This window comes from Amphibalanus amphitrite, unplaced genomic scaffold, assembly GCF_019059575.1.
Source record: "Amphibalanus amphitrite isolate SeventyFive unplaced genomic scaffold, NRLGWU_Aamphi_draft 000174F_arrow, whole genome shotgun sequence".
NCBI lineage: Eukaryota > Metazoa > Arthropoda > Thecostraca > Balanomorpha > Balanidae > Amphibalanus > Amphibalanus amphitrite.
Window position 1 is genome coordinate 757,330 of NW_024881669.1, and position 15,985 is coordinate 773,314.

General features: G+C 51.5%; 1 protein-coding gene across 1 annotated transcript in view; it reads left to right on the forward strand.

Annotated features, from left to right (window-relative positions):
- The first annotated feature begins 1,233 nt into the window (after positions 1-1,233).
- Positions 1,234-15,985, forward strand: part of LOC122383800 (mitochondrial uncoupling protein 2-like) — a 30,034-nt gene continuing 15,282 nt past the window's right edge. Inside the window, exons 1-2 of the mRNA XM_043370557.1 lie at positions 1,234-2,432; positions 2,854-3,198. The gene's annotated coding sequence lies outside the window, so the exon portion shown is untranslated. The remainder of the gene's footprint in view (positions 2,433-2,853; positions 3,199-15,985) is intronic.

Consider the following 15,985-nt stretch of genomic DNA (forward strand, 5'->3'; position numbering starts at 1 on the left):
TGATAATACATTTCACAAATCAACTGCTAATAACAATCATACTAAAATAGCACGACAGATAACTAACAATCGCATGAAGAACTTCTTGATTCGCCTTGACATCAACATTGTCGTCCGAACGAATGTTGTCTGAAGTTACACATTTGTCTTTTCTGCGCAGCATTTGTGTTTGCCATTTACCGCACCAATGTTCGCCAGCGGTGGTGACTTTTCCTTACCTGCTCACGAAACGTCACACACGACATGACGTCACCCGAAGACGTCATCAAAAAGTCCAGCTCTTGGCGTGTCCGGTTCATTGGTGGTTAGATGGTTTTCGCTGGGATTTTGCATGATTTGTTTTATGTGTAGATCGACTGGATACTCATTATTCAACGTGTCGCGATTTATTTTTAACTGGAAATCGCATATCTTTTTATATCAACATTCATTTTGATAACAATATCATTCCAGAAGCCTAACATTGAAAGGGAGCCAGAGTGAAAATTTGATCCTCAGCCAATGCTGAAGGGTAAGGTGAGAGAAAGATTTTATTGAACTCCTTTCCGAAAGGAATTTCAAGTGTATTGATGCATTATTCATTTTCCACTATCCAGTGTGCACTTCCTGAGGACTTAGCATAGCAATTTGAAGTCCTTACTATTTGTTTGGCTGTCTTTCTGAACAGCAATGAAGCAAGTAAGGTTTATATAGCTCTAGTATTGACCCAGCTGTATTTTTTTTCTTGCAAAAGCAGGTTTTTAAAGTTGCGGGTTTTTTGCGGGTTCAGCCCAGCCAAAATCAGCTTGCGGGTAGTTGTGGTTGGGCAAGGGGTAGCTGCGGGGCGGGGCGGGTAATGAAATTGCAAATTTGGGGCATCTCTAGTAGCTGATCCTGGTGTGGGAGCCGTCGTTGAGGGTGGTGGCACCGGTTTGTGCCATCCAATCCGCCAGACGTCGCCCCGTCTCGTCCTCCTCCACGCAGTGCCGATCCCAGGCCGGATGGTGGGCAGGGAGTCCCGGTTGGTGGGGAGGGCCGACGAGTCGAAGAAGCATAGGCGCGGGAGCCGGGGGGGGGGCAGTGGGGGCAGCTTGCCCCCCCCAACTCTGGGGCCGTGGGGGCGGTGCCCCCACAGCTTTGAGACGGAATACCACACTTTTTTTGCAAATGTTTTCTTTTTTGTTGAAAAAGCCGAGGGATGGAAAACAAGTGGCCTAAAACCGGTGAGAAAACTAGATTTGGGGGTACCCTAGGTTGATCTCTATTATGGTGTGCCCCCCCAGTCGGAAAGTAGTTCCCGCGCCCCTGCGAAGAAGTCAGACTTCTGGTCTTCTTCGCCAGGTCGGATACGCGGCCGATATAATTTTGGATGTTCAGGGTTGGCGCAGGACTGCTGCTTTTCAGGGCGCAGTTGCTGAGGTATAGGCGGATGCCGCACCACTCGGTTGTCGTGTCCGCCATGGCCAGGAGGCGGTCTAGCCTGTCAAAGTTGAGACCTGTGCGGACGTAAATCGCTACGTCGTCGTCCCCCCCCCCCCCTGGCCTGGCCTGAGTTTTTCCGCCCCCGTGCCCTTCGGCGGACGGCCGCCGTCTGGAATCCGGGGATCTCGGTGAGAGATGAACCGCTGAACTGGGCCTCTTGAACCGCGATGCCGTCAATATTCGACTCCGATACCCAGCCTTGGAGCTCCGTCAGCTTGCGACGTAGTCCCTCGGCGTTCCAGCAGGCGATCTGCAGGCGGCTTCGAGTCTTGAGGTTGGTGTAGTATCGACGGTTCTTGGCTCTCCTGCTTCGACCCCGGGAGCTCCTTCCGGCGGGCGCTGCCGCACCCCCGCCGCCGGCACTAGCGGTGGGTGGCGCCGACTCACTCATTCACCGCAGGCCGGCGCCGCTGCGGACAGCCTCCAGGCGGCATGTCCTCGCTCGGCACCGGCCCGCTGAGCGTGCACCAGGTGGGCAGGTCGTCGTGCAGATGGTGTAGAGACTATGGCGCCGTGGAGTGTCGGCCGCCGGTGCCCGGCCCCGAGAGGGCGGGCTGGGACCCGATTGGCTTCCTCGCCGCTCTCCACGGCGGGGGCGGGGACGAACCCCACGGAGTCCACCCCGTGAAAGTTGGTCCCTCCAGACTCCTGCACGGAGCTCGTTATGATTGCCATAAACATATCAATAAAATGTGGGCATTCACTGTTCATCATATCCCAGGCGCACGCCGCTCCCCGTGCCTGACTGCCCCTGGGGTCGGCTGGGTGCCGGCCTCGTCCAGCCCCCAGCGCAGCACCCGCTGACCTCGGCTCCAACGGCCGTAAACGGGACCGCGCATGGCGAGGGGCGCGGCTCCGCTCAAGGATGTCTGGTACGGCGAGTCCTGGGGCGCGCTGAACCGCTGCGCTGACCGTGAGATGAGGAGGTCGGACCACGCCGCCGCCCCTGCCGTCACCTGCCCAGTCCTGGGGTGAGTACAGCTTCACGGGGGACTGATGCAGGTTATCCGTTATTTACGTGACTTGAAAACTGAAATTATCATTTGGATGATAATGTGGGCGGTGAGCTGTTTAGTGTTTACCTATAAATAATATAGTGTATAGTGTATAATATGTTTACCTCTACCTATATAGCCGACTTGTAGGTCATTTTCATCGGCTACGTCGCCGCTTCAGGCTGGTTGAACTGTGGAGCGCAGTTTAGGGACGTCGACGTGTAGGTAACTGAAAATATTTGTGATAGGTCAGTTCACAAGTAGGACGTCGTTGGCTAATTGTTATGAGTCAAAGGAAAATTGCAATTGAACTTGCTTTTTAGACGTAACGTCAGAGTTCATGATGTCGAGGGTTAAAGAATTGTTCCTTAGGATCCTGTGTCGTGTGTGTCCGCAGTTCGCTCCGATGGTCTGCTCGGTGTCCGCGGCGAGGCCGGGCGGGGGCCGGATCGACCTCGGCGCCGCGGCCTTGGCGTCAGGTGAGCGCGGGGGCTCGGCCGTGACGTCAGCGGCGGCCGGCGCGCTGATTGGCTCCCGGCGGGGGTGTGAGCGGCCGCCGCGCTGACGCAAGGACCCGTATGTGGGAGTCACTGTCGGTGGGACAGGCCCTGCGTGCGCTCTGCCACCTCTGGGAGAACGTCTTCGCCGGAGTCGCACAGACAGCGCGGACGCAGCCCGACGTCTCTGAGGTCTTCGAGGATCGGAGGATCGACCGTCGCGCCGAGATCCGGCTCGAGACGCGGTGAGTAGCCAGATTGGAAAATATTGATCCGGAGCCCGAGACAGCCGCCAAGCCCGGCGCAGTTCGGGGGAAGGGTTAGTGATTACCCATCGCCTGGTCCGGTATATAGGGGATGCAGTCGGAGTGCTGGATTGAATTATATTTACAGGTATAGTCGACTACAGAATGATATTCCACTTTTCATAGGCAATTATTTGCCTGGAGTGGTAGGCTGTGCCGCATCACACGGGCTGAGTTCACAAATTATAGCTTTGTCCCAATGCTCACCATCGACACGCTTAATTGCGTGATAAACGGCACAACTAAGCGCTCCGGTCAACTGATAGGAACATCATTCTGTATTCGACTATACAGTGTCGACGCTTGGCTACATGTTCCGATGACAAGGAGCAATTGTATTTGTATGAGGGCATAAAAATCAGCGCCTCATAACTAGAGATTGCAATCCCGGAACGTTTTGCCAATCCCGGGATCCCGAATGTTTTTATTTCGGGATCCCGGGATCCCGGTCTTGTCACTAAATGTCGTAAGAGTGATTTCCTACTGACATATTTTACGTCTTTTAGCTTACCACGAACAAAGAGGCATCAAAAGCCAACTATGTCATTTGCATTAAAAACGATTGAATTTGCGAAGAAAATGTTTCGATTTGATTAGCATTATCATTTATTCCCAATTGGCCTTTATAAAACTGTGCGTCGACCAGTACGTTTACTAGACGGGTTCCAGCATATCCACGCCTCACTCATTCTTTGTCTACGCTACTCGTAGTTAGCGCGACAGTTTTAAGCCATTGCTGGTAGGTCTGTCTACTTAAAAACTCGCAACCAGTGTACGCCAAATTTGGCAGCTCCCTATTTCGAATTTCACAATGTTTTCAAGACGTCGGTTGGTCACTTCACCTCCTGCGGTTCCGCTTTCATCACTAATGTCTCTCAGAATTTGCTCGAAAGTCGCTTTGAGAGCAGAGTAACTGACTTTGAGAGCTCCACTCTACCGTCTTCAACGTCTGAATCAGTGAGCTCTGCCGTCACTTGCGTGACATCTGCGACACGAGCTCAAAGACTGTCTTGATGACCTCTTTTTCCCGGCCACGGACGGGCAAGTCAGAATCGCTGAACGATCTGTGGTCCTGATAAAGATGTTGCAGCGCTGATGCTGCAATTTTTTGGCGTTCGGGACCCTTTTTCGTACGTATTTAAGCGGCTTAACCGCTGTGGGTGATACCCGGGAGCTACCAACACGGTCTATTGTGGACGGCCAATACGGGGTGCCAGCTAAATAGTTTATCTGCTTTATGTCACGCAGCACCATGAACAGTGTAAACAAGACTCGTGCAGCGGCTGCATTCTTTTTATGGTGAAAAACTGATTTTTTCGGGATCCCGGGATTGGCGGAATTTCGGGATCGGGATCGGGATTAAAATCCCGCCGGGATCCCGGGATCCCGATCCCGGGATTGCAATCTCTACTCATAACCCGCGTGCATTTATTGACTTTGATTTGCCATCACCGAGAGGCTGTGGAAATGAGTTTCACCGCTCACATCGGCCTGCTTTGGCGGGTGGTGGGGCGGCAGACCCCTCCCACTACCGACCCGACCACACCATTGCCGCATTGTCCCGCCGAGGGGATCCCAGCCGAGCGCCGGGATCCACGCGCTTCCTGCGTCATTTCCGCGGAGAGGGTGTCGTCCGCCGCTGCTAGTTCGGAGTGTGTGGCGTCACGGCAGTTCCTCCTTCTTGCGGCGTCATCGCAAACGGTTCTCCGAATCCTGCTCTCACTCCCGTATTTAAATTTACAGATAGTCTACGTCATTTGTGGTGTAGTACAGCAAAACTACGCCATTGCATGAACTCTTGCACGGCCAAGCCTTTTCTTATAACGGGAACTGCTAGAGGAGGATTGATGCGACCCTTTGTCGACCTGGCCTTGAGTTTGACTATAATGCTGCGGTCACCAGGGCGTGGAATTTCAAAGGTACATGTATAAAGGATGCCTCATAAATCTTCAACAATTTTAAGCTATTTTGGATTACCCAATTTTAAGCTATTTTGGATAACCCATGTGGAGGTGTGCAAATTAGTTTCCTGGCCGAGCGAGGTTGAACACTGCTCACTGCTTATACTTCATACCCACTGTCCTCTGCCATCTCGACAAATGCTGTGTGTAATCATCTCGACCCACAGCTGAGACGACATGGGCGCGACACAGTCATGGCACCGGCAGCTGGCTCTAAGTGCTGTCAGTGGCTGTAAGTGCTGTCACTGGCTGTAAGTGTCATTTGTGCTCGTCACTCTTCGCGCACACCTGAGCTGCGCCTGAACCATCACTTAAGCGCCGGTTGTCCCATCTGCCAGATGGCATCTGGCACGGAGCCAGGGGTGCTCCGGCAGGTGCCCCGACCCAGGGTCGGTGGGTCACGACCCGAACCTAAAAACGGCCTCTGTCACGCGGTGTAAAAAAGGACCCAGCCAACGCGACCGAAGGATGAGGACTGAGGGTGGCCACCGTTTGCATTTTTCTCCTTTGAATACCTCGAGATGCATTGTTGGGTATTCGACATCGTGGCTTCTTTCTCTGGACATTGTATAACAAGATTACATACTTTACTACACCTTTTTGCATTTGAATTCAACCATTGGCCATAACTGTTTGAGGAGCCATTTCGACAATCGGCATTGAGCACAACTATTCCGGCGTCGTGTGTTTCATTTCAGCCATTCAACAAAACAGATTGAACGCTGAAATGAGCGATCTGCAAAACAGTTTGACACTTCGTCATGACTTCGGCAATGGGCAAAGCACCTCGGCATTTGGTGATATCCCTTCAGCAATGTTTAAAACAGAATAAATGGATATCTGGGCTAGTTTTTTTTTCAAATGGACTTCAAATGGACACACATCGCCCATTCAACACTTGAGCATGAGCATTTAGGGCATTTCTAAGCAATAGGTACGTCAGCCGTTCGTTATAATTTCTTTATAAATGGAACAGTACGGTACCTAATTGTCATTGGTCAGTCAAGCTTATATGCAATGCGGGACAGATTAAGTATATACCTATCGATTGACAAGTGTTGCTGAGCGTTTAGGAAGGCCTTAAAATTACATATTCATATTAAATATTTAATAGGTATATCATGAATATTTAATTTAAAGGCCTTCTTAACCCTCGCCCGCACATGGGGGGGGGGGGTGGTTGCCACCCCCCCCCCAGGTAGTCTTTCGGCTCTGCACTCAACATTTTTTTAGCTAGGAGGCTGATTTTTCGTATAGCTGCTCCTCTATCCTTTCTTGATGTCCACTGAAAATGTCAAGTTTCTGTGATTTTTGGTTTCGGAGATATGACCTTGTTTTTCAGGTCATGTAATGACCCAAATGGCCAATTCTCAGCATCTTGCGTTTGCCATGGGCCTTGTGAGCTTTTGACACCTTGATTTAGGCCTTTTTTGCCAGTCTTACATCCCACCTATCATGGAACATGTTGTTCGACGATGTACAGATGTCAAGGTCAGGGTCAAGGTCAACCTAGGTCATCTAAGATAATTGCGTTTTAGGCAAGCTGAATTTACTTTTTGTGAAGTTTTTTTGACTGCATTTTTGGTAAAAGCTTCTCAGATCATGATTTCATGTAATATGGACACAAAAACAATCGGTGCACACATCAGTATACACACAAACACACACAGACATACAAACACATATAATGGACCTTGACCTAACTTGACCTGAAATGACCTCAGCAGCAAAAATCTGGTCGGGTAGTGTGACAAAGAGGTTCTAGCTGGCTTGGCACCAGAAAACAGCATCGTCATCGGTATATGCTAAGCAGCGCACTTGATATCCAACGGTGACCCAAAACAGCAACATTTTTTAGTTTGACCTGACCTGGAAGGTCAATGACTGACCTGAGAAGGTAAAACTGGGTATCTTTGGATTCGTCTCTTCCCAAAGAATCTTTTTGGTCTTTACTGCTAAGCTCTATCTCCAACAGGAACGAAATGGCGCGGGGGGGGGGGGTTGGCAACCACCCACCCCCCCCCCCCCCCCCATGTGCGTTCTAGGATGGGAAAATGGCATGTGCGGGCGAGGGTTAAACGCTCAGCAACATTAAATGCAATACGTTTATCTAACCGGCGAGCGATACCAATCAATGCAACCGACGTTGGACTTTGGTTTAAAATTACCTACGACGTCATTTTTATCAACAAGAAAAACAATGTGTTCCCTTCGCGTTTTTTTTTTTTTTTTTTTGCTTGCAATGTGTTACGTACAACACACAGCTGAATTCAATATGTCCAATGCATTCATTGAAGTCATTTCCATCAATGCACCATACCATTACAACCTAGCATTCCTACGTTGGTCAATGGGCACTTTACAAAAACTTCAATTAATTCGCCTATTCAAAGACGAGCTCTCTATCGGCGCATCCGGAATAACAACTGTCCTCATGGCGGAACCTGACGGACACTATGCACATCTGTCATGACGGTCGCCTTGGCATCCCGGAACTCTCTCATGAGGGCAAGATTTAGCCAATTTATGAGGCCTATCTCATTTCGAGCCCCAGGGCAATACCGTTCACCTGACTTAGAATGAGCGCAAGGTGTTGTTTACATCATTGGTGTGGGCCTTACGCCCAAAGAAACATGGTGACTTCCCGGCCTCAGCCGAACCTACATACGCCGAATGTGCAGGCTGAGGCCGGTCTCGTCCAGTGAACACTCACCGGCCGCCGTGTGCTTGTTCCATCATTCACTCGGTTATATGAGGGAAATGGCAAGGATTGGGCCCCATGAGCTGCTCCATGCCCCCTGCGGCCGCCAGTGCACGCGATTAATTGTTTCGATCATTGCTGATCTGTTTTTCTGAATGCTGAAATTTCCATAGACGGTTTTGGCCAATCATGAATTCCCGGCTGCTCAATGACGAATAGTTTCGACCATTGACGATTTTCTTTGCACAATGTTGAACCATTCGCTCAATGTCGAGTTGTAGAGGAGGATCGCCGAATAGTTTTGCACAATGGTGATTCTTTGTGACCAACCGTCCATTTATAGCGCCATCTATATGGCGAATGTGTACAAATGTTTTGCCCAATGGTCAAAAGCTAACGCAAAAAGGTGTATTAATGTAAGTGTATAGTGCAGGTGCTTTACATGAATGCATCTTTTTAACACAAGCTACGTCTACTGAACAGCCTTCCAAAAAAGAACCCGGAAACGTAACGTTCTGCACACCACGGCTTGGTGATCCTGTTGGTCGTGTGGATGGACTTTGTCCCGCGGCCGGTGGACTTTGTGCGATGACCTCAGGCCTCGGCAGTGCCTGCGCCGTTCTCTGGTACCCGGCCGGCTGGTGGGCCTCGCTGTGTACTCACTGAAAGGCCGAGGGGAGCCAGCTGCCAGGCTAGCCACGTCTCTATCCTAACTAGCCACTGCTGGCAGTCAGGCCCCGAACTGGTAACCGACCTCCCCTCCTTCAGCTGTCGAAGGTGTCGGTCCAGCGAAAATGCGCCCCACCGGACACAGTCCCTCTTTGGTCACTGGACTGGGTGACGCCTGTCGCCGTACCGCGCGATTAGGAGTAACGGTTCACTGCCATGTTCTCGCTGCGACACTGCCGAGAATGGATAATGCCATCATAAGCTATAGAAGCTTACCTTGGACGGTGGTTGCGGCGTTATGTGCTTGCCAGGGTAGCCGTTGAGGCGGAGCGGCATCAAAACCCTGTGGGCTGCTTCGGAACAGGACGAACGCCGTTGAGCGGAAAAGGGTCATCGGGAGGCTAGGCTGGTCCTGGCCAGCGTCGCCGGACAGGACCGAAGGGAAGTATCGGTCAAAGATGGGAATGAATTTGTCCTGAGGATGAAAGGACTGGTGCCATCGACAGGCTATTCAGAAAGAGTTGTTACGAATTAAGAATCGACACTTTAATATGTGGGACTCGGCTTATAGAATGCTTTTAGCTCGAAAACTTGTGTGTACTTCTGGCGGCTGCTCCAAACTCGCGTTTCTGGTATGCATCATAAACGACTTGTGGCACTGCCTGTTAAGTATCCGAGTCCCCGCAGTACAGTGTGTCTAAAAAGAATGTACCGTCGCCACTACGTGGCGCTGGTGTCGCGAGCCGGTAGTTGGCTGAATCCGCACCAGACCACACATTCCCAAGCGCTAGGTGACAGCTGCGCAGCGGCCGGTAGTAGCGTAAGCCCGAACCTTCGTGACACGACCCGGGGGGGGGGGGGAGCGGGCGGGGCAGCGCGTGTAGGGAGGGGTGCTCCAGCAAGCTGGCAGTTGTCGCGGCCAAAGGTCAAGGGGTCACACACCAACCGAACGGACGCTGATGTGGGTTCGTGGGGATCATAAACTTGTGTGTGGTAGGTGCGTCTTGCGATGCACGGGTGATACGCCAGGTCTAAGCCAAAGGATTCAGGGGAGAGCTGAAGAAAAACACCTGGTCAACTACGGCGAATAATAGTGCTGAAAAATGGAAAGTATGGGTCAATGCAAGCCTTCATGACTATAAACAACTTTCTGAGGACGCAAAGGCCAGCATTGAATAACGATATGTTCAAACAATCACCTGTAAGGCTAGAACATTAATGGCCAGGTAAAAACATGGTCGGGATTTGATAAACCGGATTATAAGTCGATTTTTTTTAGTCGGAATTTGATAAGTCGGATTTTTTTTTACGCCAACCGCATTTTTAAGTCAAGTCAGGTCACTGATCTATGACGTCATAAATGAGCAGTCCTAAAATGAACTGTGTGAAACTGTCCTAAACTGCCCTCAACATTTTAGGACTGTGTGCACAGTCCTAAAATGTTCCAACTTCGCAACACCCTCAGTGCAGAGCTTTCATAGGGAGATGAAACTTATAGGATCTTATAGTATGATCGAGAGGTCTCACAACTTGTATAAATGTATATCTCGGATTTTCTGAAGGGTCGCCTGAGATCAGGTCAGTCTCTCACCATTAAAAGTCAGGGGGAATATGGAAATTGCTAGTTTGGTCCGGAAATGATATACAACTATCTCAAATTCTCAAGCACACGGAATCGTGAGTTCATGCACTCCTTGCAATGTCTGATGCTTCAATTTTGCTTTGTTGATCTTGCGTGACGTCATTTATCACGTAACTAAGGCTATCAGTTTTTCGTCAATAACTCCCGATCAACTAAAGCTACCGAGTCGATAAAACCACTAATGGACATGAAAAGACCTGCCGAATCGATTGATATGCAATATGACCTCCTTTGACCAGCTTCGTGACCTGACGGGCTGTGACCTGACCTTGACCCGAGGCCTTAACTCTCGCCCGTATTGGTGTTTTTCCAGCCGCAAACGTATAAGGGGGGGGGGGTCCATTGGACCCCCCTTGCCGTTTCGCCCCTGATCGAGCTAGAGCTTCGCGGAAAAAACGAGCGTGTTGGCCGTGACAAGAGGAAGTCGATGATACCCAATTTTAAGGTCCTAGGTCATCGGTTGACTTTCCAGGTCAGGTCAATGAGAATGACCCAAAAGTCGGGAAAATCGGGACCAGTTAGAAAGTCGTAAAGCGTGGCTGCTATGGGGTTTTCGGGGTGCTGATCACGAAAATCATGTTAGTTTTGATCACAGATGATGTCTTCATGCATCTAGGCCAGGTCGGGTCAGGTCAGGTCAGGTCAACCAGTAAGGGTACTCGTAGTAGGTGGCAACCGCCTCTGACAGCTTCGCAACATGTTACGAGGGCACCAAAACCAGGGCTGCGGAGTCGATGAATTTTCGGCGACTCCGACTCCGACTCCGACTCCGGCTTTCAAAAACCAGCTCCGACTCCGACTGCGGGCAGAATTGTCGACTCCGACCGACTCCAACTCCCGACTCCGACTCCGCAGACCTAGCAGGGCTGCGGAGTCGACAGATTTTCGGTGACTCCGACTCCGACTCCGGCTCGGGTTTCTAAAATCGACTCCGACTCCGACTCCGACTCCGGTCACAACTGTCGACTCCGACCGACTCCGACTCCGACTCCGACTCCGACTCCGCAGCCCTGACCAAAACTACTTCGTAAATGTTCATATGGCTGCTAAATTCGAATACAGCCCCTAAAACTGGCCTAGAAACATGTAAAACTCGAAAAAGTGAACCGAGGTCATCAAAGGTCAATGACCTGACCTGACTTTCCGGTGACCTTGACACCCACCATAATGCATGGAAGCAACATCATATCCCATGTTTGAACGCTTAAAACCACGAAAAGACTGCAAACGCGCCGCTAATGCGAGCCGACATACGCCGAATCGCGATTCCGGCCAAACATGGTCTCGAAAAGTAGGTCGCAGGTCAAAGGTCATTAAGGTCAGGGTCATGACAATTTCAGGGTGGGTGTCAAATTGATAACCGCGAGGGTACTGAAAGTTTCGTCGCGATCGGCCGCTTTTTACGTGAGTTATTCGCGAAAAACCGAGGGAGGGGGGTCCGTTCGACCCCCCCCCCCTCTATACGGGCGAGGGTTAACCCTCGCCCGTATAGGGGGGGGGGTCGAACGGACCGCCCCCATGGTTTTTCGCGAATAACTCGCGTAAAAAGCGGCCGATCGCGACGAAACTTTCAGTACCCTCGCGTTAATCAATTTTACACCTACCCTGAAAATTTCATGACCCTGACCCCAGTGACCTTTGACCTGTGACCTACTTTCCGAGACCATGTTTGGCCGGAATCGCGATTCGGCGTATGTCGGCTCGCATTAGCCGCGCGTTTGCAGTCTTTTCGTGGTTTCAAGCGTTCAAACATGTGATATGATGTTGCCCCCATGCATTAGGGTGGGTGTCAAGGTCACCTGAAGGTCAGGTCAGGTCATTGACCTTTGGTGACCTCGGTTCACTTTTTCGAGTTTTACATGTTTCTAGGCCAGTTTCTGGAGCTGAATTCGAATTTAGCAGCCATATGAACGTTTACGAAGTAGTTTTGGCACCTTCGTAACATGTTACGAAGCTATCAGAGGCGGTTGACACCTACTAGGAATACCCGGCAGGACCCCTACTGGTTGACCTGACCTGACCTGACCCGACCTGGACTTAATGCATAAAGACATCATCTGTGATCAAAACTAACATGATATTCGTGATCAGCGCCCCGAAAAACCCCATCGCAGCCACATTTTACGACGTTCTAACAGGTCCCGATTTTCCCGACTTTGGGGTCATTGACCTGACCTGCAAGGTCAACCAATGACCTAGGACCTTAAAATTAGGTATCATCGGCTTCCTCTCGTCACGGGCAACACGCTCGTTTTTTCCGCGAAGCTCTAGCTCGATCAGGGGCGAAACGGCAAGGGGGGGTCCAACGGACCCCCCCTCCTTATACGTTCGCGGCTGGAAAAACACCAATACGGGCGAGGGTTAAGTTGATCTCACCCGAAGAAAAAGTATACCATTCGACACGCCTGAGCTAGATAAACACGATGCTGCTAAAATCGCGGATCTGCGATCATTTTTAGCGAAGTTATTTACCAAAAACCGAACCTGTGCCTTGGGCCACTTGACCTGACCTCCGAAGTCATCGGCTGACCCTGGTCCTTAAATCGGAGACCAATCGCTGCATTTCGTAACGACGCACACGATCGTTTCTTTCGTGAGGCTCTAGCTCAATTAGGGGCGAATCGGCGAAGGGGGTTGTTTCCTCACTTCCAACCCCCAACGTCCCCTCGGTATTCAGAAAATCTGAAGGTCCGGTGAGGGTTAAAACGTTTCTCCTGAACGAGGAAGAAATGTAAAAGTCAAAGCTCTATAGACGTCCTGTAAAAGTGGCCATAATAATAAATTCGTTAGAAATAAGATGCTTTTTAAACGACTTCCTCATATAAAATCGGGTGCTGGGACCAATCTTATAAACGCTTTAGAATGGACAGGACGTCATTGGCTAAAGTTTGGGTGCAGAAAACGGCTATTACCTAAATGCAAAATGGTTTTCATGCATTTCAGTCAATTCTATATTGTCGGTCCCAGTGGCCGAGCTAAAAAAAAAATCGGTAGTGTTTTGCATCTTTTACGCCCTAAGAAACTACACCATCTATCGAAGTGGGCGGGCTTATTTGAATGGGAGGGCGCATTATGCACGAATCGTGTGCTTTCGTTTATTTTGGACTGTATTTTACCACATCCACTGCTGGTATCACTATTAATATTATCTAATGCCGTGAATACGACAGCATTCCATTTATAAGATTGGGCCAATGGAGTCGCGCCCCGCGAGCTCGGTTTTCCGCCCGGCCGCTACAGGCCAGGAAGTCGGGCTTCGCCTGAGGGCAGGACAAAGGTCAGCGAGGGAGCGCGGGGTCAGCCAGGTATCGCCAAGTACCGAGCGGATGCCGCTCCCTCCCCTCTCTTCCCCTCTTCTCCCCTCCCCACCTCGGTATAGATGGGGAGGGACCGAACTGCCAATGACATGCGAGCGGTCAAGGCCGCTCGCGCGGCAGCGACCCTGGCGGCCGGGTGCCGCAACTGGGATTCAGCCAAGTTACCGATTCGCCTCCTGTGGGAGAGCCAAACCAGGGGACATACTTTTTAGATATACTGTACAAACTCCTTTACCACGCGGCGTTTCAGAGCTGTCGGCAAAAAGCGGACGCTTCTCTCGGCGCCGGTAGGGGTAAGCCGGTGCTGTTGCCAGCCAGAGCTGCCAGATGGATGTGTGTCGAGGCGGTGACGTCGCTGTCGTTAGGGGCCGCGGTGAGCAGGCACCCTGTGTGCGAACAGAGGAGCGCTCGCCGACCGGCCCGCCGCCGGCGGTGGTCGGTCGGTCCGGCGCCGGCCGGTTCTGTCCGGTCGGGCAGACACTGCCTACTGCCGGCCGACCGAGTGGGTCCGCCGCCACTGTTCTCGGCAGTCGGGTGCCTCCAGGTCACGATACTGCTTGTCTGATGTCACGGGATGGTGTCGGTCACTGATAGCTAAATGCACGGCTGTTTCCTAGGAAATTGGCTCGACGGCTGGCGTCCCAGAGGACAGTTTTCAGGGTCAGTTTATGATCACACGGCAGCACCGGCGACGTTGACGGGTGACGAAGCTGCTTGGAATTGCTACCGAGTGGCACTACAGAGGTTCTGGCATGTTTGGATCAGGATTTAAAATGCTAATGCTTGCATTGAGGTTTACTTTTGTTTTCCTGATAAACGTTACATGCCTACCTTCCATCAACCAGACATAGCCATACTCGCACCGATCAATGAGAATTGATATTGGACAAAATACTGGTCTGCCCCGTAGCGTGACGTACCGTGACTGCCACAGTGCCACGTTCTAGGCTCTAATGAGATGCACCACGCTCCAACGCGACTGTAAAAGACGAGAAGTCCATGACAACTGAACCAGGGACAACTGAACTAGTGACAACAAGGTTCGGTTTTCTCTGTTTGTGATAGATGATGGGAATAGGTAGGTAGATATCAAATCTATCTACTCATTCTACATTTTCCAACCCCTCAAAATGCATTATTTTGTGACTTTTTTGTATCGAATAAAATCACCAGTTACCGCGCCTTGGGGTCGACAGCATGCAGTTCAGAAAGTTCAGGGTATTTGTTTTTAGCCGATGACCGGTCGCAGGACCGGTTGAATCCGACGGTGACCTCCGCGCGCGTCGTCCTCCCGGTGTGACCCTGGCCGGTGCTGCCTCCTGAACATGTATGACCGGTATCGAGCCGCTCATCGCGACACATCAACGCCCGTCCCCTGACCTCTGCGGCTGTCCACCGTCACCGGGCCCCAACTGTTCACCGCACCTCCTATTGGTAATGCTTGTTTATGTTGGGAAAACATTTTAATTTTCACGGACAGTCCTTCCAGCTCAATCAGAGCCATAGTCCATACCCTCTACGACGGTCAGTCAGAGCTCTGCCCCTCCCCCCCCCCCGTACCAGTCAGTCAAGAGCCATAGTCCATATACCCCTGGGCCATCTGGCGCCGCCCATCGTGGCGTGATATGGCGTCATGGCCTGTTATAATACCGCGGGCTGTATTTATCTGTCACCGCCTGGACGGCCATGGGTCGCCCCACCCGGGGAGGGTGGTGACGGGTCATGTGCCCCCGTTCTCCGAGTCCAGCGGGGCACGTCAGGAGCTGGGCCGGGCCGGGGACTGGCAGCAGACACAGCCATGACAGCTCGCAGAGCGGCAGCGACCGGCGCACGGCGGGACCGTGGCGAACAAAGTCCGTCCCCGGGTGGACTGGTTGGAGCCAGGGCAGGCGGGAACCGTAAGGATGGGACGTGGAAGTGAGGTGGTTTGGACTGGACTTCGGACCGAGCGGCCTCGCACCCGGGTGAGATGCGTCGTATCGATGAGGTCTGGAAATGAGGGCGTGAAGTAGCGTAAACAAGGCGGTACGACGACGAAAATATCAATACGGCTATGTGATTGTGCTTCATTTAGGGACATTCGGTAGGCTGAGTGTGGTAAACAGACTCCTAACCCTGGCTTCACCATTGTTTCTGGCATTATCCGGTTTGAAGCTAAGCTCTGCTTGCACAAATAACCTTGCTTACTGCAGTCTGCAGGCGACGGTTCTTTTGCCATTGCGTGGCGCTCAGATCGGATGCACATTGCCCAGTGCGATACCGGGGCAGATACAACTGGGAGTAGCAAGGAAACTGCTGACTCAGCCTGCTGTCGGAGATTCGGTCCGCCGTATGACGCCATATCCTGGTTCCCAAAGCTGCCGCTCTACCTCCTCATATAGCACCGTGTCCCCCATCAGTCAGCATCTCCCCAGCAACAAATAACGGCGGTTCCTCG